Genomic DNA, 23,044 nt, shown 5'->3' on the forward strand with positions numbered 1-23,044 from the left:
TTGCTGGAACTGGGCCTTGTCGATCAAGTGTAGAATCCGCTTGGTGTTGTCGCTACATTGGCGGCCTGGGACAAAACCAGATTGGTCCGGTTCCAGGACCCCCGGTAGGCACGGCCCGAGACGTGCAGCCAGTATCCCGGTGAAGAGCTTCAGGTCCAAATTGAGGAGAGAAATGGGGTGGAATGCTGAGCAGTGTGTAGGGTCCTTGCCGGGTTTAGGCTGCACCACGATTTCAGCTGCCAGCATATTAGGGGGGATGGAGCCCGGGCCGGTAAAGGAATTAAAGCGCCTAGTCAGGATTGGGGTCAGCAGCGAGCTGAAGGTCTTATAAAAGCCGTCCGAAAAGCCGTCAGGCCCTAGAGATATGAGAGGGCGGAGGCGGGAGATGGCCGCCAGCACCTCCTCCAGACGGATGGGAGCCTCCAGGGCGTCCACCACTCCCGGGGAGAGTGCGGTAACCTCCGCCGCCTCCAGATAATTGTCAACATCCTCGCACGGGACATTCTCAGCGTGTTATAGTGAGGCGTAGAAATCTCTGAATGTTTCCACGATCCTCGTCTCCTCCTCTACCGCCACACCATTGTCATCTCGGAGGCCGGAGATCCTCGAGTTTTGTGACTTCGCCTTCAGTGCGCTGGCCAGAAGTCGGCCAGTTCTATTCCCCCCGACGTAGTACGAGTGACGCAGTCGGAGAGCCGCGAATTCCGCCCTGTCAATGTCCAAGTTGGCTAAATGGGCCCTGGCAGCCTTTAATTGCTTCCACACCCTCGGAGCCCCGGTACGACTATGAACTCTCTCTCGAGTTCAGAAACCTGGGCGGAGAGGTCCTCTTGCTTTACTTTACGGGCCTTAGCCTCTGCAGCCGCTATGGCAATGAGGTCGCCTCGTACCACCGACTTCAGTGCTCCCCACAGAGCCGGGACCGGGGCCGCGATTTTCGCGGCGTGCCGCGCACCTGGAGCTGGCTCCCCTGCTGTCACCTCCGGGGAATTTCGTCATTGGCGCTCGGACCCACGGCGCGGGTCGGCACCCAGCCGTCGCCGTCCACCAGCACACCCGCCGCCCGGAGCCCTCCTCAGAGCTCTGTCTCTGGGTCACCGCACCAGCTCTCCCTCTGCTCGGCTGGCCAGGCGGCACGGCACCGGGCGGAACTCGGCTCTCCGGCGGGGCGGTGATTCGGTCAGCACGAGTGACTTAAGCTTGCCAAAGCCGGGACCGCAGACTCCCCCAACGGTACCGGGAAGGTGCTGATGCTGAGGGGATGCAAAAAGCGATAATCAGGGGCTGATCGGGGGTTCAGGGCTGGGGAGCCTCACGATCCGACATCTGGTCAGGTCACCATCTTGGCCACGCCCCCAGCACCATATACTTTTAATGGCATTACTGCACTTACAATGTCTAAGAATTGACTTAGACACTGTAGAGGTACAGGGCTCATGCACCTGTTCCCTCACCACTGGTATAGTACACCCACTAGAGGGGTGGCTGACCTATCCCAGGGCACTGGGTTGTAGGCATGGCACACAGGGATGTGTGCCATGTCGACTTTTCACTTTGTTCTGCACCAAAACATGCAGCCTGCAAAGGCAGTGTGTGTGTGTAAAGGTACAGGTCCTCTAAGGGTGGCACAATAAGTGCTGCAACCCTTGGAGGCCTTCCCTGGCCACACTGCCTTTGGTACCTGTGGTACCATTTGCAACGGACTGACCTGTGGCCAAAGAGTGCCAATTGGATTTTGTTTTCAATGCAGTTTTATAGGGAAAGAACATAGGCCCTGGGTTTCTGTTTGGCAGGAACCCAGGGGACACTCAGTCAAAGCACATCAGCAGTTCAGCAAAAAGTGGGGACAACCATGCAAAAAAGGGCACTTTCTTACAATGTTTTTTCTTTGAATTCTAGGATTTGTGGTCTTGGTTATTCCATTATATAACAGGACTACAAGTCTCAGAATTCAAAAGAAAAAAACCTGAACTGGAATTGTACTTCAAGCATGGACCTAGAAAACTTGGTTCCTTGGTAGGAGTAGTAATTTACATATTCCAAAATGACTTTTTCAATAGGCTCCAATGTTTTTAGATTTCTACAAGTAATTTACAAACAATTCTCTCTGATGTTCTGTACTTTTAAAGAATGATCTACTAGTTGCCTCTATTCTATGCAACCAGCTTGGTGAGTGTGGTGGGATACAGTACTCTTCCCAAAACAGTGAAGGTAATCTATTGTTGTGTATGTCAATTGTTTCTTCTGAAATTACAAGAAATGTGCTATTTAACAACTGTGACCCACCGGGAAACAATTGTATGCCCAAATATAGTGTTTGTGCTACAATATTGAAAATGCAATAGAGCAATTCAATGAGATGAATGTAAAAGTCAGGTGTTCACCAACAGAAACCTTACCGTTTCTTCTACTCACAAAGGCTCTGTCATATAAAGACCACAAATAGATAATGGGACATCTGTAATACCAGATGTTCTTATTGCACAGGAATAGTGTCAGCAAGGTTGTTTATTTACTGTGCCAGGCACGCTCTAGGGTAGCAGTGGGCACAACAAGGAAAGTATATAATACAGCAACCAAAACAGACTTCCCAATTATCGTCCAAGGCCTGATTATTTTCCATCTAGATTCTGACAACGTCTTACTAGTTGGTGCTGCTACTTATATCTCCACAATGGCCTCAGTGAAGTGCATCTTACACTGCATTGCTTAACTCATCCACACTAATTTAAATATGAACACTGCACTTCCACCATGATGGACATGCACTGGCTGCCTCTCCTAGCCTGCATCATCACCATGTCATTCTGTATCAAAAACATAACCCAGGAAGCCAACTCAACACAAGAAACCATGCCCTTGCTAGACCAGGGCACAGTCCTTCTTATCCTGTGCTCAGGGTATGCAACAACATTACACTATATCACGGTTCTCCATAGTCGGTCCTAGAGGGCCAGATACATGTCAGATTTTTAGCAAATCCCCATTTAGATAAATGTAGTTATCTTAAAAATCTGGCATGCACCCGGCCCTCCAGGACTCACTTTTGAGAACCTTGCTCTATACATATCAAACTTGTGGTAAAGTTCAGAGTGGAGCTAGGGACTCATGCTTTCAAAGCACAACTCATCGGTCACTGGTAGAAAGACTTCCTGCACCACAATTAAGCCTACAACAAAGAATCCCTCTCTTTATCTAAATACTAGCAGCCCGTCCCGACTTTGTCTGGGTATGAAATAGAATGTATGTAATGTGTGTATTTGGCAAGGGCAATTTATTTTAAAATCTCATGGTAGACAACATTTTTTGTTTCATTAGAATAGGGATGGAGAAGGCCTAGCTGCAGCCCTAGTTGATGTTAGCAGGCGCGTGTAATTGGTGTAGTGATCCGCCGCCTGAGCCCGGCTACAGCCCTGGTTGATGTTAGCAGGCGTGTGTAATGTCATTGAATGAGAGAGTTATCAGCCGCGGGTAAATCCGTTTAATGAGAGAGTTGAGTGACAGCGAGTAGGAGAGGCTGCAGTAATTGTCCCCGCAGACACGCTCATTTGCGTGTTCACCCGCTTGAGGCCCAGATGCAGGCCTGTATGATGTTAGCAGGCACGTGTTCCCCTGCTTGAGGCCCAGCTGCAGCCCTGGTTGATGTTATCAGGCGCGTGTAATTAGTGTACTGATCTGCCGCCTGAGCCCGGCTAGAGCCCTGGTTGATTGTAGCAGGCGCGTGTAATTTCGTTGAATGAGAGAGTTCAGTAACAGCGTGCAGGAGAGGCTGCAGTAACGTTACTTACCAGGCCTCCAGGTGAACGCGTTTGTCACGCCCCCAGCACACGTCCACAGCAGGCGATCTTCTGATTAATGTACGACCCACATGGCATGAAGGGCGGAACGTAGCACACGCCCTCGGCGTTTCTCACGCCTCCAATGTGCCCCTTGATGCGACACAATTGCATTCACATGGCATGAAGGCCGGACACACGCCCCCCAGCGTTTCTAACGCCCCCAGCGTGTCACGACCCCAGCGTGCCCCTTGATGCTGCGCAGCAACGTAATTGGCGCTTGTATGTACGACTCACATGGCATGAAGGGCGGACACACGCCCCCAGCGTTTGTCACGCCCCCAGCATTTGTCATGCCCCAGCACACGCCCACAGCCCACGATGTGATGGCCGTACCACGCGACCCCAGCGTTAGTCACGCCCCCAGCCCACGCCCACAGCACAACACAGACACGCCCACAAGGGACTACTTTGCTGGCACGGTTCTTTTACCTTTTAAATGTATAGAGGAGTTGGCCTAACGGCTAAGGCGCTCGACCTCGGACCTGGGGATCTGGGTTCGAGTCTTGGTAACGATTCTGGGCAAATCACTTAATCTCCCCGTGCCTAACAAAAATGAATGTATGTCCTCATGTAACGTAACTGGTGCTATGTAAAGCGCTCTGATACCTGATTCAGTTTGGGTCAAGTTCGCGCTATATAAAACTCTGCAAAAAAAATATATGGTGGCCGTCTGCATAGCCTACGTCCTTCTGCTGCAACTGCCCTTTCCAACGCTGTATTGGGTGTTGTGATTGGTGCTGTGGTTCCTGAGATTACCCGCCTCAAAGGTTTGGGCTCTCTCTTTATAATATGAGTATGGATGACACACAATCATAAATCACTCACTTACTTCTCTAATGCCATAATTTACAGTTAAGAGAGCCAATAGCTGCTGTGGGCTGACCCATAGCTCCATGCTGTGTGTTGTGGCGAGTGCAAAGAAAACTTGAATGACGCTTGAGCAGACCAGTGGATGAAGAGGGCCGACCGAAAGCCCTTTAAACTGTATACATATCTAGGCAATTATATTATGAATTTGTTGCCACAGCGCCAAGACGCCTCGGCAATAGTGTGCTTTATAAGCTATCCGTCAGTCAGCCAGTTGCAAAACATGAGGCTGACGAGACAGATAAAGCTGTCTCTAGACAAGACCTAAAAATAGCCAACTATTTGTAAGTGGCTGTCCTACTAAAGTACCATATGTCTTCCTAAAGGCCTGTGCAGCTCGAGGGGAACACTCAGTGAGGTGATGAAGGATGTCAAATGGCGATCAGATCGTCTGAGGGCAGAGTGAATGAGGTCAAAGCAGATGAAAAGCTGCCATTTTCCAGTGACTCCATCCAGCACTGACGGAAAGAACAGGAATGAGGTGGTTCTGTGACACTAACTGCGGCCGTCCTCCATTTTGTAATTGGCAGATACCAAGTATAGCAAGGCCTGTGTTAAGAACGGCCAAATGTTGTCATCTGTGCTATGGCATTTTATCAGCACATTGCTGTTTATTTATTATTGTAGGACACTGGCAAGTAGACACTAAGAAATAATATATACGTGTGAGCTATCAACATAATGATCATAGTGACTAATGCACCCACTGAAAGAAAAACTCTCCATGCAGACAAGATATCCAAATAATGGTGACAACTACTGTAGACTGCCAACAGCTCAAATGATCTATAAGGGATTCTACACAAAAACACACGAACATCATTAAAGTGACTCCTCCTGTATATGGAAGCCGTATTCACCAGCGTTTAAAAAAAGCTGTTTTAAAAAACAAAAAATGCAGTTGGTACCGGTGGGATGGACAGGTTTACATAGGAAGACAAACTCAAAAGTTATACTCCACAGTAAACTACATATGGTCCAGGAAAGCTGCATGCTCTGTGGCTCTAGGAGAGGCAGGGTCCATGCCACACTGGATGAGATGTGGAGGAGAGTTGACAACCAGAACCCTGAACTAGGGACCCTCAAATTGTATGCTGTACAGATTAGCAGCTCAATGTAGGACTGGAAACCAGTTGGAGAGATCTGATCTAGTGGCTGTGTTTCCCTTGTGAACCCTGCTGTGGTACTTGGATACTTGTGAGTTTTATCAAATCAATTTATCTTACTGTGCTAATTGTGAATATGTTTATTCTGTGTTAAAACCAACTTCTGCTTGAACTTTGCATGTTCTCCCCTCACCTTTTCCTCTATTTTCTCCACATCACTCACTAAGACCCATGTTCACCTCTCAGCTGGCCCCATGAGTAAGACTCTTCTCTCAACAACAATTAACTCATGTTGAACATACCCCTTCTATAAGATAAAAAAGTTCACTATAGTGGTCAAGCTCTATTTCAAATACCAACCAAAAAAATCAATAAAGCATGCATAAACCAAAATAAATATAAAACGTATAGACTGCAATTAAATAAGAACAATGGGCAACAAGGAAAACTACTACCCAAGCCAGGAGCACCTCTATAATGTCAAGTAGCTGAGTAGGTCAGTGAGGGAGTCTAGGAATCCAGTAACAACTATGGACAGTGACCCCTGTGACCCTCTTCCCCATTGGCGAGTGAAACAATGCCAGAAACGATGCAGACGCCGAGTATGTGTCCACCCAGCTGCTCTCCTGCCTCGTAGTTCACACAGCCTTCAGCCTTCATGCCACTCTAAAATGTCTTGCGACCTGAAACCTGAATCAGATATCAATATTGACTCACAAAAAAAAACTGGAAAACAAAATAAGCAATAACAAGAATTGTTTAATCCAAGTTGACTGAGGTCAAGACTTAAATATTAGCATTGAAATCAGACCATTGTGACCCCAAGCAGACACCACAGGAAAAGCTTGAGCAAATGGAGACATAGTTGGGTTGTGATGGCCAATACAGTTTCATGAAAAGAAAGTCACTGGGGGAAGGAAGTAAGTTCATGCTAATCTCATGTGATTTATTTGACTGTGTGAGTAACTGACAGACTTTTAATGTTACTATACTGACAAATAGTAAACAGCAGTTATACCTAATGATGTAGGTTTTCCCAGGTGTATCAAGACATTTAGCATGTCTTAACGGGCTGAATCTATATGATGGCAATTCCTATGCACTCACTATTTAAGAAATGCAAACGAGAACCTTAGTACATCTGGCCCTAAGTCACCATGTGCCCTTCATATCCCTGATATTAGTCAAGGACAACTTCGTCCAGGACAGCCTGGATTTGAACTTGTGTAACTGGAAGGAAAACGTGACTAAGAGCACAATACATATCTTCTTTCCAGTTCTATTTTTTCATGATTCACTTTGGTTTAAAGACAATGCCATACCCAAGATTGAGACCAAGAATGCAGACAAACCAAACTAAGGCTTAAAAGCAATTGTTACCCAACAAAGGGGAAAACATCTGAGAGCCTGCAGAGCTCATGCAGAGGACATATGTGCAAAATGGGGGGGTGGAGAAGAACGAACCCTCGAAAAGTAGCGCAAGGGTGGCAATAATTTAGCCACTCAAACAACAACAAAGCGTAATACAAAATGAGGCGCTGAATCTCACCATTGAAGCCATCCCTTAATATCTCGTCTGTTTTAAGTATTTGGCCTCCCAGCATTTCCCGGCTTTGGTGCATTACAATAGGAATTTTGTAGTAAAAACATTTTAAAATAGGGAGGAGAGATTCTGTGGCAGCTATGAAATCCGCAGAGGAAAATCTGCTAGTAGAATCACCAAGTAAGTGTACGCATGAAGAACTACAAATACAAACCATTTTGAATAGGATGCACACTTGTTCAGAACCCCACTTATCTTTTACTCGATAATGAAGAGAAAGAGGCAGGAATGGTGTATTAAGTGACATCTAGATGGGGAGTCGGTCCTTAGGAGTGCAGCAACCTTCTCAAAGAACCAGACAGGAAAGCACAGGAACTTATGCACTGGAGGAAATTGGGAGCCTGAGAGAGCTCAGAAACCCTAGGGTGGGAGGTCAATGTTTATTATCACATTTTCAAAAATCTGCTTAATCTGCCTCCTGTATGTTGTACTGCTTATATGTATGTTGTACTGCTGTCATATTGTATTTGATGCAAAAGACTTTAAATAGAATTTTAGAGGCATTGATTTTAAATTACATTGCACTAAAAAAACATGAGGGGCACCTGAGCATAAAAATATCTGAATTAAAAGAAATTAATGGCTATATAACCTACTTGTGAAACCTATTGAATCTATTAAATCTGTTATAAACAGGAAGATTTCTAATGAAATAGGACCACAGTTAGTCACAATGAACACAGCATCCCAAAATTTCATGTCGAAATAGCCGTTGTGAATAAAAAGAGAGGTGATCCTTTACTCTATAGAGGGCAATTCCCTCGTAGTAGAAGATTAAAAAAGAAGCAGAAAAAGGACAGAGAAGGTCAAGGCAGAGGAGATGCTAAGAAGAGATATGAAGTACAAGAAGTGCATGAAAATGAGTATAGCTGGCTAACGTAGCGATTAAGTGTGAGAAACAAATCATACCTAAAAATCAAATACCCTTGATAAAACCAGAGAGAAGAATGAGCAGTGGAATGTAGCCGATAATATCCATTAAAACAAAGGCCATTAACATCAAAATGAAGAATTGAGGTAACTAAAGATAGAACAATGGTGAAATCTGGTTACGTCAACTGATTGTCCAAGCCACAATTCTCTCCCGATTGGACTACGCCAATGTGTTACTACTGGGCGCCAACAAAGCGGAGACAGCACGATTACAACGCATGCAGAACACCGCGGCAAGAGCACTAGTCGGTCTCCCCCGCAGATGTTCGGCCAGAAACACAATCCGAAAGTTGCACTGGCTCCACATCGAAGCGCGAATCCAATTTAAAACACTTATCATGATGTTTAAAATCCTTAAAACTGGCCGCCCAGAACTTCTCCGCCCACTCCTAACACCTTATGTGCCTCAACGCAATCTACGCTCTCTGGGTCAACGCCTACTGACGGTACCCCGGGTAAAGCTTGCCCGCACTGGCGGACGTTCCTTTAAGGTGCTGGGAGCGAAACTATGGAACACCCTTCCACTAAACATTCGCTCATTGGAAAATCTGTCTGCTTTCCGGAAAGCCGTCAAAACCCACTTGTTCCCCTCTCCCTAGCCCTCCTAGTTATTTTTATCTCTCCCCTCCTTTTTCAGAGTCTGATGAGGTCTTCTTAGCGCCGGGACGCCTCTTTGCTGGGGCTACCAAATCATAACATAACATAACATTTAATTAGAAGCAATAAGAAATTATAAAACGGCACATGCTATTTCAACCATTACATCGATCCCACGTTTTTACAGGTATTCTCCAATTGTCACTCGCTGAAGTTAATTACATCAAAGGATATAAAGCATGTAGGCTTTGTAAGAGAAAAATTCTAACAAGTTAACTAAGTTGATGTTGTATTAGACCTCAAGCAAGAGAAAGAGTCATTATTGCAAGGATACAGATTCTGAGTTTCCAAGGGTCGGTAACCCAATAATCAAAATATTTTGGATTACCTATTTCTCTGTCACTATGCAGAATTACAACCTTATCAGATGTCCTTTATGTCTAATATCCAAACCTGCGTTCCACCAGTAAGAAATGTAGGGGCATATTATCAAAGACAGGCGATAAAATTATCGCTGTTTTAACAGCAGAAAACTGCAGCTAAAACACGATAATGGGCTTGATAATATGCCCTATGGAATTCCAATTGAAGCCCATGTAAGATGTCCTTCACATCTAACATGTGCTTCAATTGGAATTCCACAGAGAATATTATCAAGCCCATTATCGCTGTTTTAGCGGCAGTTTTCTGCTGCTAAAACGGCGATAATGTTATCGCCTGTCTTGATAATATGCCCCTTAGTGATTACTGTTGAGGGGACATTAAAAATAACCTGTGTATGTATAGAGTAACTACACCACAGTCTTCGAGAGAGAAATAGGTTGTAAGCATAGCAAATAACGATGGCCTATTCAGTGACTTCTCATTATTGAATGAATTGGACTAGGTTCCAGGCCTCCAGCACAAGCTAAAATGTTCTCCTAGAATATCCATGACTGAAAGAGAATATTAGAATCTATGGTCCTAGATAAGGTATTGCATGATAACGGGATAATAGGAATACAATTGATGTGGTTGGTTGCAAAAGTTCCAATGATAAAAAGATTCCTGCAGACAGAGGGCCTCATATACGAGGTTTTGGCGCAGGGCAGTGCTGCAAGAAATCTAGCTGCTCTGCCCTGCCTCAAAAGAAAAGGGCAGGAATGTGCTGTATCTATGAGATACTATGCATTCCTGTCCTTTTCCCTAGCACTGGTGCACAATGGGCTGCCATACACCAACGCAGGCACCCTTGGGTCATGGTGTAAGGGGGCCTGCATTGCAGGGCTGATTTATTTTGTGCAGGAAGGGACACCTTTCCACACAAAATTAGTCAATCGAGGTGATTTCCTCTTTCTAATGCAGCACACATAAAAAAGAGGGAAAAAACGAGGAGAAATTAACTTTTTTTTTCGTATAAAATTCTTGGGTCTCGTAAAGGAAGGTTCGTGGACTAGCTCAGCAAAGCTATTAAGTTTGGTGCAGAAGAGGCATGGATGAACTATTTGGAGGAGATATATATGGTGGGATATAACTACTCTGTAAGTAAATACACAAGTTATCAGAGTTATATTCTTATGTAGCAGTAAAAAAAGAAAAAATATGTACGTTTTTAGGAGAAGCACAAACAGGATCAGCTTAGAAATAGTGCCAAATATTGTCAAGAATATATTGCAAACAGTTAAATATCAGGAGCTCAAAAAACAAGGAAAAATGTGGATAAAATAGGAAAAAAATGAGGTACATGATTGTCTTTCCTAGTCTGTCCGGTGAGCTTTAAATGAAGAAATAAGGCTTTTTATCTAGGTAATAAAACAAACAGTTGCATACTTAGTAGACTCTTTGTAAGATCAATTAAATTACAGGTATCTAGACATTTTAGAAATCTATTAAAAACTATTATGCTAACCACAGCTCTGAAATGTTGACATTGTTAATTGTAGTCGACTATGGTAGAGAAGGGCATAATCTGTCTAAACTTACAATTGCACACAGTGAGGTAGCTCCTCAGTATCAAGGGTATGTGCGTCCAATGTGCTGGTTTCTTTGATAGTGGGAAAGTTTGTATTTGGATGGTATGACTTCTAGAAAATCATCTAGCTTTCCTCTTGTGAGGACATATCTCCCTTCTGGGTCTATGATTATTGGCTCAGCTTTATATAGGAGCCTGGAATCCGCCCAAATCATTGCATCCCAGCATTTGGTATGGACTAGTGGACTCCTCCATTTACGTTGTAAATTATTGCCTTCAAACTCCTTCAGATGGGTTTCTTACACAAATACAATCTAGAAACTCCTTCTTATGGCAAAGTAATGTATTTTGTATATTTTACCGTGAAGTGAATACCTCGAATGTTCCAGGACATTTGCGTGTATTTAATGTTCTGGGTCATTACTGTTATCTTCACAGGCTTTGCATTGTAATTTGTTCAGTATCCTCTACCAAACTTCTATGTTTTCTCCTAACTTCTATCATATAGGATGTATGACATTACAACGCATGCTTTTACCACGCATGCCTTTACAACGCGGTATTTACAACGAATACCTTTACAACGCATAGTGCTTTGGGGCGCTGGATAGTGAATAGTTTAATTTACTATTGCAACTCCAGTCCCCGTGGATAGTAGGGAACATGTTGGATAGTAAATTAAATCTATTCCCTATCCTAGAGCGCCCCCCAGCGCAATGCATTGTAATGGTTTGCGTTGTAAAAGTTGCGTCGTAAAGGCACTGTGTGGCAAAAGTTGCGTTGTAAAGGATGTTTCCCATCTTATAACGCTGTTCCCTTTTCTGGACTTTCTCTCTTCTACCCTTGCAATAAACCACTGTAACCCCCTCTCCCCCCTTGGATAGATCTGAAACTACTTACACCCTATTCCATACATAAACTTTCTAAAACTTAATACCTCACTAAAGCAATTCACTCTTCAGAGGTATTGGGGGTGATTAGGCCTAGCAGCTCAAATTTGCCCCGGCTTTCTGCCCGTGTCTATAGTGATCTCATCTGTGTATAGCGGTATATCCAATGTTTCTCTAATGTGAGTTTTATTTATGTTCATATGTAATGTGTACCACCTTTTTGTAGATTCTCTCACTTCGCATGTACAGTTATCTGCTATGGTTTATACTATTATTTGGCCCATTAAACTTCCAGTTCATACTCTCATCCTATATACCTATTCTACAGGAATGCAATAAAACTCCAGATGGCACTTTGGCATTACTGGGACAAGTGCATTATTGCTTGGGACCAAATGTCATACATTTTCAGCAGTTCATCTTCTGTTTGAGGAACGATCTTGGGGAGTGGGCTAAATGTGACTCTTTCCATGTCTGATGCTGTGTCTTTCTCTGTTATGTCCGATTCCAAGTCAGCCTCATAAGTGTTTCCAATTATCGACCTCAAACTCACTGTTCATATTGCACATGTGAAGGTATAGGGAAACTTCATAGTATAGCTTGTGCCAGATACTTGGTTCTGCTTCTTTCCCTTTGGTTTGGTGTTCCATGCTTGGTTGTACTGCTGTTGCTGGCTGGCTCGGTCTCCTGCAGGTTTGGATTGTTCTGGCCAGTTACATGCAGACCATGGTTCAGTGAAGAAGTAGGATCTTTGACTGACCATAATCTTTAATTTTACTGAGATCATGACGGCATGTTTTAATCTAAGCTCTATAAATTTCCGTTTCACACCCATAACAAGGGGCTCTACAATGTTGGACAGTGAGAGTGTAATCAAAGAATATCAGTCCATTTACTCCTTCCATTGCGAATTGGCCTGCCTTTCTGGCCACTTGTAATAGTCTGTCTCTATAATTTAGTATTCTGCTACTATTAGCTCATAGCAGTGAGCGGGGTTGTAGATACTATACTGGAACCCTGTGGGCCGCTACACGGTGAAGAAGTCAGACAGTGCTTGAGTGGCCCCTTCCTTTGCTAATCACTTCTCTATATATTGTGTGTGACTGCGGGTCTCTGTGCCTTCTGGCATTCATATTATGCACAAGTTATTGTGCCATGCTTAGTCTTCTGCATCCTCAGCCATCTCCTCTAGGAATCAGACTTGGTCTGCTAAGCCATGACCAGTTTTGTAGATCTGAGAGTTGGGGTTGCAGCTCCTGCATCGCTGACCCATTTTTCGGTACCTTCTCAGCTAGTATTCTTTGGTCATCCCATTGTATTCCAAGTTTCACTGTTATCACATCTACCTGTTCTTCCAATGTTGTCCTGGTTTACAATATTGGTTCTATAATATTGGTTAGTTTGTCTTGGATTGTTAGTTCTGTGTTGGTTACAGGAATTGGACCTAATGTGTTGTGCAGCTTTGTGTAGTGACCCTGCCCTCTTGGTGTCTCATTCATAGGCTGTATAGCTTTCCTAATATTTTTAATTTGGTCCATTTGGAGGAGGGAGGTTTATGGGGCCCCCTATTATTCTTTATAATCTTTGAACTGTTCAGTGAAGGAATTACCATTAGTTGGATATAGTTTGTTATGCTAGTATGTAATACTTTTATTTTTCAGCTGCACTTATGGTATTCTTTGTTAGATTGTGTAGCCCATGATGTGCACTGCTGTGCCAGGTATGTGGGATCCAGAAGCCTCTTTGGGGCAGGTGTATCCAATTGTTTTAGTTAAACAAATAGGCCTTGGGGGACAGCCACCATGCCATCCACTGTGCTGCTAGTTTGAAGACATGTCATGGGCCTTTAGTGTTAATCTTACCCCCCCGACCCCTCACCCCTGCCAAAGCAGAAGCACTTTTCTTTATGTTTGCTTATCAGGCCTCAATCATTTCTTTTATTGGGCCAATAATGCCTATTTCCCTGTGCATCTGCATAGTTGTTATGCTTCTATTAGTCGCTTCACTCAGGGTTTTTGTTAAAGAGTCCTGGTGAACCAACTTAAGGGCTCTCCTGTGCCTCCACCTTGTGCTGCTATGGGTGGTACTCTCCCCTTCCCATCTCCTGATATTGTTTCCCCTGTGCCAGATAATAAATCTTCCCCTATTACATTATTTTACTTGTTGTTTACTCCTACTATATGTGTCCCATAGTCAGCACATGTGGAAGAAGGGGGTCCTCGGTCCCGCGCTGCCTCACACTTGACCTGCACGTGTAACCTACTTCCATCTCCAGGCCTGTGATCTGCTCAAGTCTTGACTTAGCATGTGTTTTCTGTTGATACACCTCATCTTGCATCCCCACACATCAGCAAGGATCCCCGATGCAACACCCATGCTATTGACTTCTTCGTTTTCTCACTCCTCCCCATCTTGGGCCTCAGAGCCGAAGGCCTGGCCACCTTCTGCTGGACAACTGAGTTGGCACCGCTCTCTTGAAACCTCCAGCTCCCTCTGCGTGGTACCAGCTCAGCAGGGGCAGGAGCTTCACACAGGAGCACTTGCTCTCTGTCAACCAAGTACAGTCTGGTCCCCCATCACAACATCTCCCACCTTTTTAGGTCTATCTGCTGCCTGTCTTTATGGCACACCACAACACCTGCCGTGTGGTTCATCTGTTGGTTCATCAGGTGGTAGTTTTACCACCCGCTGGTTGCCCACCTTGCTTTGGAATTGTTCCTGATGGTCTACACTTTTGTCTGACAGCAGCTGCACATTACTACACATTCTCTGATAGCGAGATTATGATAGATAGTAAAGGGACGAGGGACGAGAGCTCGAACACACACCCCGCCATGTTTGTACACCAAGCTATGTCTCCACCTCGTCACAGGGAATGCCTTAGTAAATGCAGCAACTGCCAGTTTTGAAAGAGTTTATATAATGTTCTAAACATATTCTGTAGTTCGTTTCCTTCAACAACTTGACTTTCTGAATACTTCTCTGCATTTTCATGTCCTTCAATACAACTCCACAGAAAAACAACATAAGTGCTGGTGTACACTGTCTGTCAAACAGTTGGGCCTCCCAATCAATTATGACTGAGTTGGGTAGGTTATAAGCAGACCTGCGTCCAATGGAAGTTCCACATGGCAGGCTGTGATGTCTTAGAGTACATAGGCCTTGATTTCAAGTTGTGCAGAACGTGGTAAAGTGTTTACCTCACTCAGTAAATACCATTACCCTGGTGTGACATATTTGCCATGTCTTATAAATACCTCTTATTTTGAGTTTTCAACTTGGAAATGAGGCATACCATGCTGAATTGGTTTCTAACTCACAAAATTTCAAATGTTTTCCTTTTTTCTGCCCCTCCCACCCCTACCAATACATTTTAAGTGGTTTGCTCTTCCAAATCTAACAGGGAAAAACAAAAAATCATTAACTGTCCATGTATATCTAGTTCATACTCACCAGAGGGTAAACAGACATAATATCGACTACAAAATATCGAATGGACATAATATTGAGTACAAAATATAGGCTGGACAAAATATCGAATGGACAGAATATAGACATAAAAAATATCGTTTTGAAGGTAAGTAATATAATATCGAATGTTAAAAACATAGAAAGTTAAAATATCGAAGTATATAATATAGGTTATTAAAATTATCGAATTTTTAATAATATCGAATTTTTTATAGTGTTTGTTATGTTATTATATGTGTGAAAAGTGTATATTTATGTTATAATTAATTTTAATTAATGAATTTTGTTTTTTTTAATTTTGCGTAATTTAATTCTGTAGCGGGTTGTGAGTTTATAGGGGAATAGGGTGGGAAGTAATTTAATTATTTTTAATTAAATATGTAAATTTATATATTGGTATTCACATTTTTAATTAATTGTTAATTAATTTATATTTGGTAATTAATTAAATTTTAATTGGCAATTAATTGATTAATTGCTAATTGTGTTAATTTAACTAATTTATTTTCTGTAGCGTGTTGTGGGTTTATAGGGGAATTGGGTGGGAAGTAATTTATTTAAAATTAATTAAATATGTAAAAATATTTATTGGTATTTTTTTACAATTAATTGTTAAATAATTTTTATGGGTAATTAATTACATTTTAATTGTCAATTAATTTTATTTAATTGATTAATTGCTAATTATGTTAATTTGACTAATTTATTTTCTGTAGCAGGTTGTGAGTTTATAGGGGAATAGGGTGGGAAGTAATTTATTCATAATTAATTAAATAATTCAATTTATTTAATTGTTTTTAATTTTAATTAATTGTTAATTAATTTTTAATTGTTAATTATTTAATTGTTAATTTGTAATTAATTTGAATAGGTAACTAATAGTAAAAATTATTTGTAATTTGTAATTTTAATTGATTAATTATTATATTATATTAAATTGGTAATTACTTTTAATAAATTTTTTATAGATATTAATTTACACTGTTTTTAAATAATATAAGAAGTATTTACTTTCCCTACTGTTGCACTCTCTGGAGTGGGAATAGTAATTTTTACCCCTACGCTATCCAACGTTTTCCCTACTGTTGCACCCACTGGAGTGGGAATAGTAATGTTTACCCCTACGCTATCCAACGCTTTCCCTACTGTTGCACCCACTGGAGTGGGAATAGTAATTTTTACCTCTACGCTACCCAACGCTTTCCCTACTGTTGCACTCTTTGGAGTGGGAATAGTAATTTTAACCCCTATGCTATCCAATGCTTTCCCTACTGTTGCACTCTTTGGAGTGGGAATAGTAATTGTTACCTCTACGCTATCCAACACTTTCCCTACTGTTGCACTGACTGGAGTGGGAATTGTAATTTTTACCCCTACGTTATCCAACGCTTTCCCTACTGTTGCACCCACTGGAGTGGGAATAGTAATTTTTACCTCTACGCTATCCAACGCTTTCCCTACTGTTGCACTCTTTGGAGTGGGAATAGTAATTTTTACCCCTACGCTATCCAATGCTTTCCCTACTGTTGCACCCACTGGAGTGGGAATAGTAATTTTTACCCCTACGCTATCCAACGCTTTCCCTACTGTTGCACGCATTGGAGTGGGAATAGTAATTTTTACCCCTACGTTATCCAACGCTTTCCCTACTGTTGCACCCACTGGATTGGGAATAGTTATTTTTAGCCCTACACTATCCAACGCTTTCCCTACTGTTGCACTCTTTGGGGTGGAATAGTAATTTTAACCCCTACGCTATCCAATGCTTTCCCTACTGTTGCACTCTTTGGAGTGGGAATAATAATTTTAACCCCTACGCTATCCAACGCTTTCCCTACTGTTGCACTCTTTGGAGTGGGATTAGTAATTTTTACCCCTACACTATCCAACGCTTTCCCTACTGTTGCACTCATCGGAGTGGGAATAGTAATTTTTATCCCTACGCTATCCAACGCTTTCCATACTGTTGCACCCACTGGAGTAGGACTAGTAATTTTTACCCCTACGCTATCCAACGCTTTCCCTACTGTTTGCACTCACTGGAGTGGGAATAGTATTTTTTACCCCTACGCTATCCAACGCTTTCCCTACTGTTGCACTCTTTGGAGTGGGAATAGTAATTTTTACCTCTACGCTATCCAACGCTTTCCCTACTGTTGCACTCTCTGGAGTGGGAATAGTAATGTGTACCCCTACGCTATCCAACGCTTTCCCTACTGTTGCACTCTCTGGAGTGGGAATAGTAAATTTTACCCCTACGCTATCCAACGCTTTCCCTACTGTTGCACTCTCTGGAGTGGGAATAGTAATTTTTACACTTCCACTATCCTATGGTAATAATATTGGATATTATTTAATTATGTTATGTTACTATATATATATATATATATATATATATATATATATATATATATATATATATATATATATATATATATATATATATGTTTTAACAAATATGATTGTAATTTTTTCTTTTTTAATTTTAAATAATTATTTAATTAGTATAAGGTAATTTAAGTATTTGTATGTATATTTTAGTAATTAATTTTTAATATTAATTTAATTTAACATTGTTTTTAATAAAGTCGATATTTTTATAAACTATATTTTTGTAAACTATATTTTTTACTCGGTATTTTTGTACTTACCTGTTTGTAGATACAAAGTCGATATTCTGTCTGTCGATATTTTGTCAACGATATTTTTGATTGTCGATATTATGTCCCTCGATATTATGTCAGTGATCCTCACCAGAGCTGTAAATATCTTCATTTTATGAAGATGAGCCCAAATTTGAGGCCCAGGAAATTTTACTAGCTCATAAGAGAGCTCCTTAGAATATGGAGCCATTTGTTTTTAAACATACTAGTTCTATTCTCAAAAGCACTGCAACATTTTTTTTAAAACAAATATGTTTCATTTCCCTTTAAATGAACATCTTTGAAACGAAAGGTAAAAGCATGCCTTGTCACTAACACATCACGTTCGAGACAGACGACCGTTTCCTCTTATGTCGTTGATAATAGATAAATGTATGTCCAGTTTATCATTTCCAAGATGCCAGATTTCAGAAACAGCTGGACACAGTCCTGAGAAAAGGGTTAGAGACCGGTTCATTCTAAGGGTCACATGCGGCCCTCAAGATTTGACAGAGCTCCCCTACACGGCATCCTGGGGGACAAGAAACAGTGTTCCTAGCGACGACTGCAGCTGCGTTTGCATTGTTTGTAATTAGAGGGGTGGCGGCTTTCACAGGCTCATCTATTAGGTCTCGCCTATTGACACAGCGCATGCACTGCTCACCTTGGCGAGATCTATTGTCGTTGGTTCTTCTTGCAAAGGGAGACAGGAGAGGTGCACGCGTACGGACAGGAGATGTGCACGCGTACGGGTCACGTGTACGCATGCACATGTCCTGTCCCTCCCTGTCTCCTGCTCCACACGCGCCGTGTCGCCCCTTTGCTGTGCCGCAGCTGTAGGAGAGATTGGAGAAGAGAGATGCTGGGGCTCACCGTGCGAGATGCTCGCTCTTCGTACGGCTATTGCCAGGTAATAAAGTAAATATCAGACGTTAACTTTTTTTGCGTGATATAATGCATTAAAAGCAATTTTAAACAGATCAGTTTGGAAAGTGATAGTATGGCTCGCGGCGTTTCGGCTCAAACGATTTCAGCTGCTGCTTGGTTGTTCCTGCACATGCTCTGTTTGTGCCCTCTGATTACGTGATGTTGACAACATTTTTGTTGCTGTTTTCCTTGCCTCCCCTCCACTGCCCTTGTGCCTGCACGGTTTTACGACATGCTTTTACACAGTTTTTTTGCATTTATTTTCTAGTTCACTCAGTTAGACCCCTGCCCCGTACACAGCAGCTCTTTATGTCTTCCCTGACACACACCTTTCAAAATTTCCTCGTTTGTTTGTTTTCCCTCCCCTGCCACACACGTTTTAAAAGTCCCTTGTTTCCTATTTCTTTATATGCTTGAAGGGGACGCCCGCCATTTCCATTAGCTTTCATTACTTTTGTTACAATGGCGGCACCCGTGCGTGTGCTGCAATTGCATCAAAAGTAAAGAAAATGGGAAAAAAATGGTTTTCTATTTTTTTACTCTTGATGCAATGGCGGCAGCCACTTTCAGCATGTAAAGAAATAGGAAACAAGTGTTTATCTATTTCTTTACTTTTTATGCAACTTATGTACTTGATACAATCTAAGGTTGGGCGGCCAAATGAGGGCACGTTGTAACGAAGGTCACTCGACAACTTTACTTTCCCCACTCGTACAAAGCATTGTTTTAAGATGCCCATTTGTTTCAGCGGAAATTATCTATCTACAACTCCCAGAATGCATCAGGCTGCTCAATGAGAACCTAAGACATGAAAACACTGACGTCATTGAGTCACGTAGTTTTCTCAGTTTTACACTACAGTCCGAAGGGATTCGGACTTCAACATGGACTTTGCAGTTCGTTAATACTGAATTTATACAGAGCTTACTACTCCTACTTTGTGTTTGTGGAAGATTCTAGAATGTCTAGCACTCGGTGCAAATTCTATGGTTGCGCTTGCATTGGACATTCTCAGTTCTTTCTATAGTACTCAGGTTCTTTCTTCGTGTTTTCCGCGTTTTTGATATTAGGTTTAAAATAAAAAAGTGTTTTCTCCCCATATTACTAACCTTGGCCTAGAATGAATTTTTGTCACTGTCAATAAAAAGCGCAGTAAAGTTGTATTTTTTTTATATGTTGCTGCAAGCCACCAAATAGGTTCAGTAATTTCACTACAGAACTTAGTAGTGCTAACAGAACGTAATTCTTTTTTTTTATGACTGAATGAATGTGCTAGAACGTGTCTTTTACTGCTATCTAACTTTAAAATTAGCCAGACACTCTTTACTTGGTACATACATAAAGTATACATAGCCACTCTACTTATGCAGGAATGGACGACCAAATTGTGCGTCAAAAAACACATTTCTGAAAGTTTGAGGAATTGGCGTTGCATTACTATTTGCAACACCAATAGGGCAACCCTTCACTAATGTGAGACCTAATGCATTGCAAATGCTTGTTAGAGTGAGCAGGCATCCCGGATTTCCTGGGACAGTCCCGGGTTTCAGAGGACTGTCCCAGTGTCCTGATACTTTTACAGGTTCCTGACACTTTTGTTAATTTTAAATGCAAGTCACGTTTAGTGGGACAAAGGTCAAGTCTTCCTGCAGCAGAATGTATAGGTATGCTCTCCTTTAATGCGCCTCTGAAGTCTGAAATAATGTATGTGTTTCTGTCAGGCATCACAGGAGTAGGTTGCTGCCTGCTCCCAAGAGACACAGGGTAGGGAGGAGGGGGCAGGGGGCACAAGGTGGAAGGCCAGCGATTGCTAAGGCTATAGATACATAGATAGATAGATAGATAGATAGATAGATAGATAGATAGATAGATAGATAGATAGATAGATAGATAGATATTTGTGTTAGACCTGTAAATCTTGTAAATGTGTGTATAAACACACAAGCTTACAAGGCCATGATAACACATATATATTTTTTTAATTATTATTATTATCATTATTTAAAGGCTATGCGAAAAAAGGGACAGGCCAGTCATAAAAGCATTAGCCCTACTATATATATATATCTTTTCGCCTACGGGAGGTTTTGAAGAAAATTCGAGCTGATATATATATATATATAGACATATATATATATAATTATTATTTTTTTTTTTTTTTAAGGCTATGCAAAAAAACAGGACAGGCCAGATATAGAAGTTAGACTAAAGCATACTTTTATGTCTGACCTGCCCCGGTTGTTGCTTCTCAAATTCTGGTCACCCTATCATTTGTGTGTAGTTTGACTCCATAAAATAAGGAATTTTCCCTCATAAACGCACTGGCACTAAATGCGCCGGTACATTTCATGTACTTTTTGGACCATTATGTGACATCATAGTGCACTGAGTGCATCAAAACAAGTAAGACATAAATGTGCTTAGACGCATCTCCGAAAGAGAAACCTTCACCACCAGGAGTCCTTCTCCATGAGGACGCCCCTCCCACCGGAAGCCGTCACTCAGAACACTTTCGACTCACTTCTGGCTTTGACACTCAGGCAAGACAGCTTCATGACTAGTCACGTCTCCAGGAAGACCTTCTGAGGACAGGCAGCATGTGTGTTTCCTCCTGGCCAAACATGCTTCCATGCAGTGACTGCATACCTTATGGCGTCCCCGCCATTTTCTTGGCTGCCCGTTTTTCATCTGGAATAAGTCCGAATAACTTTCTCTACTCACCCTACCCCCATAGACACTGGCCACGGCTAGCCGTGTAGTCATATATATTTTCTAAATTAACAACGAAAACCTCTGCCAGGGTTTGTTCTTTCTGGAAATGATTATCTGCCACATGCTCAGTAATAGATCCTGCCTCAGTGTGCATCGATCATCCATCCATCCGGGGCTTGGATTATGCTTTATGGACCCATTAGCAGCAGCTAACAGTCCAAACTGCTGCATGTGGCCGAGAGAGCAGCATCGGGAAACCATTCCAGGGATGCAAGGGGGCGCGAGGAGAGCGTTGATGGATGTTCAGGCTTGTATACGTATCTTAAGGACTCGTGCATCACATTCAGCGCCATGTTGTGCAAAATGCAAAGTTGTTTTTTGTATTTATTATGCTATTAATCAGTGGCGACCCCAGGAGTCTCAGTTCCATTTCGTGCAACAGGATGTAGCCTCTGATCACCGACATCTGTTGGAGGCTTTGGCTCTGATTTAGAGTTAGGGGGGCAGGACGCTCCATCACAAAAGTGACAGAGTACCCTATCCAACAAATTCTCAAACCTCCCACCCTATTTAAATGTAAATCCGTATTTGTAAAGCGTGAACCACTCACCCTTACTGGTCCTCAAGGCGCTGGGGGCCGTTGTGGAAATTAAGTGCACTATTGCCCAGAGTCACATGGTGCTAGAGCTGAGCTGCCGCCGGAGCCTGGGATCAAACGGTGAACCCTGTGCTTTGAAGTCTGCTGCTCTGGCCGCTGCACCACACCTCTCCAACATTTTGAGTAAAGTGACCCATCAGTGGTACCTCCATTGGCACTGTTGAATAAAAGCTTACTCTGAAGGCCTGACAGAGCGCTGGTCATTGGAGTAAGGGCATCACATCACTCAACATATTTAGTACTGACCATATAAAGTCCTTTTTTTCTGTCCTTCACCGCCAAGGAAAACCTGGCAGTGGCAAGCAGAAAATGCAAATAATGAGTTCCTGGGTGAGGGGGTCATTAGTTTGTTTTTCTCAAAAACAAGCTCCCATCTTGGAAGTTTGTTTTTGAAAAACCAAAAGTTTGGTTGATGGCTGTCAAAATCGATGACGGCCCCCCACCAACATTTTTGTACCTTCAGAGGAACATCTGTGACATGATTCCTCTGAATGTATAGAGAGATCACAACAGTAGTGATCTCTGAATTGGGCGGGCAATAACTAATCAGAGTTGCGGATGTAATGTCCTCCCCCATCATTACTGGCAGACTATCGCGAGCCAAACAAAAAATTGGGCCCTTTGTCTGCTAACGTCATACATTTCCTGTCTTTATATTTTTTAAATTTATTTTGGACCCTTGTTTTGCATTGTCTGGGCCAGTTAAGGCATTGCTGCACTGTACAGTAATCAGGTGAATTCACAATTGAACAACAAACATACCAATGACGGCCATCCACCAAAGGTTTTGTACTTTCATAGGAACCACTGTGAAAAGTTTCATCGGAACATACAGAGATCACCGCTGG

The sequence above is a fragment of the Lissotriton helveticus genome, chromosome 3_1, assembly GCF_964261635.1.
Source record: "Lissotriton helveticus chromosome 3_1, aLisHel1.1, whole genome shotgun sequence".
Taxonomy (NCBI): domain Eukaryota; kingdom Metazoa; phylum Chordata; class Amphibia; order Caudata; family Salamandridae; genus Lissotriton; species Lissotriton helveticus.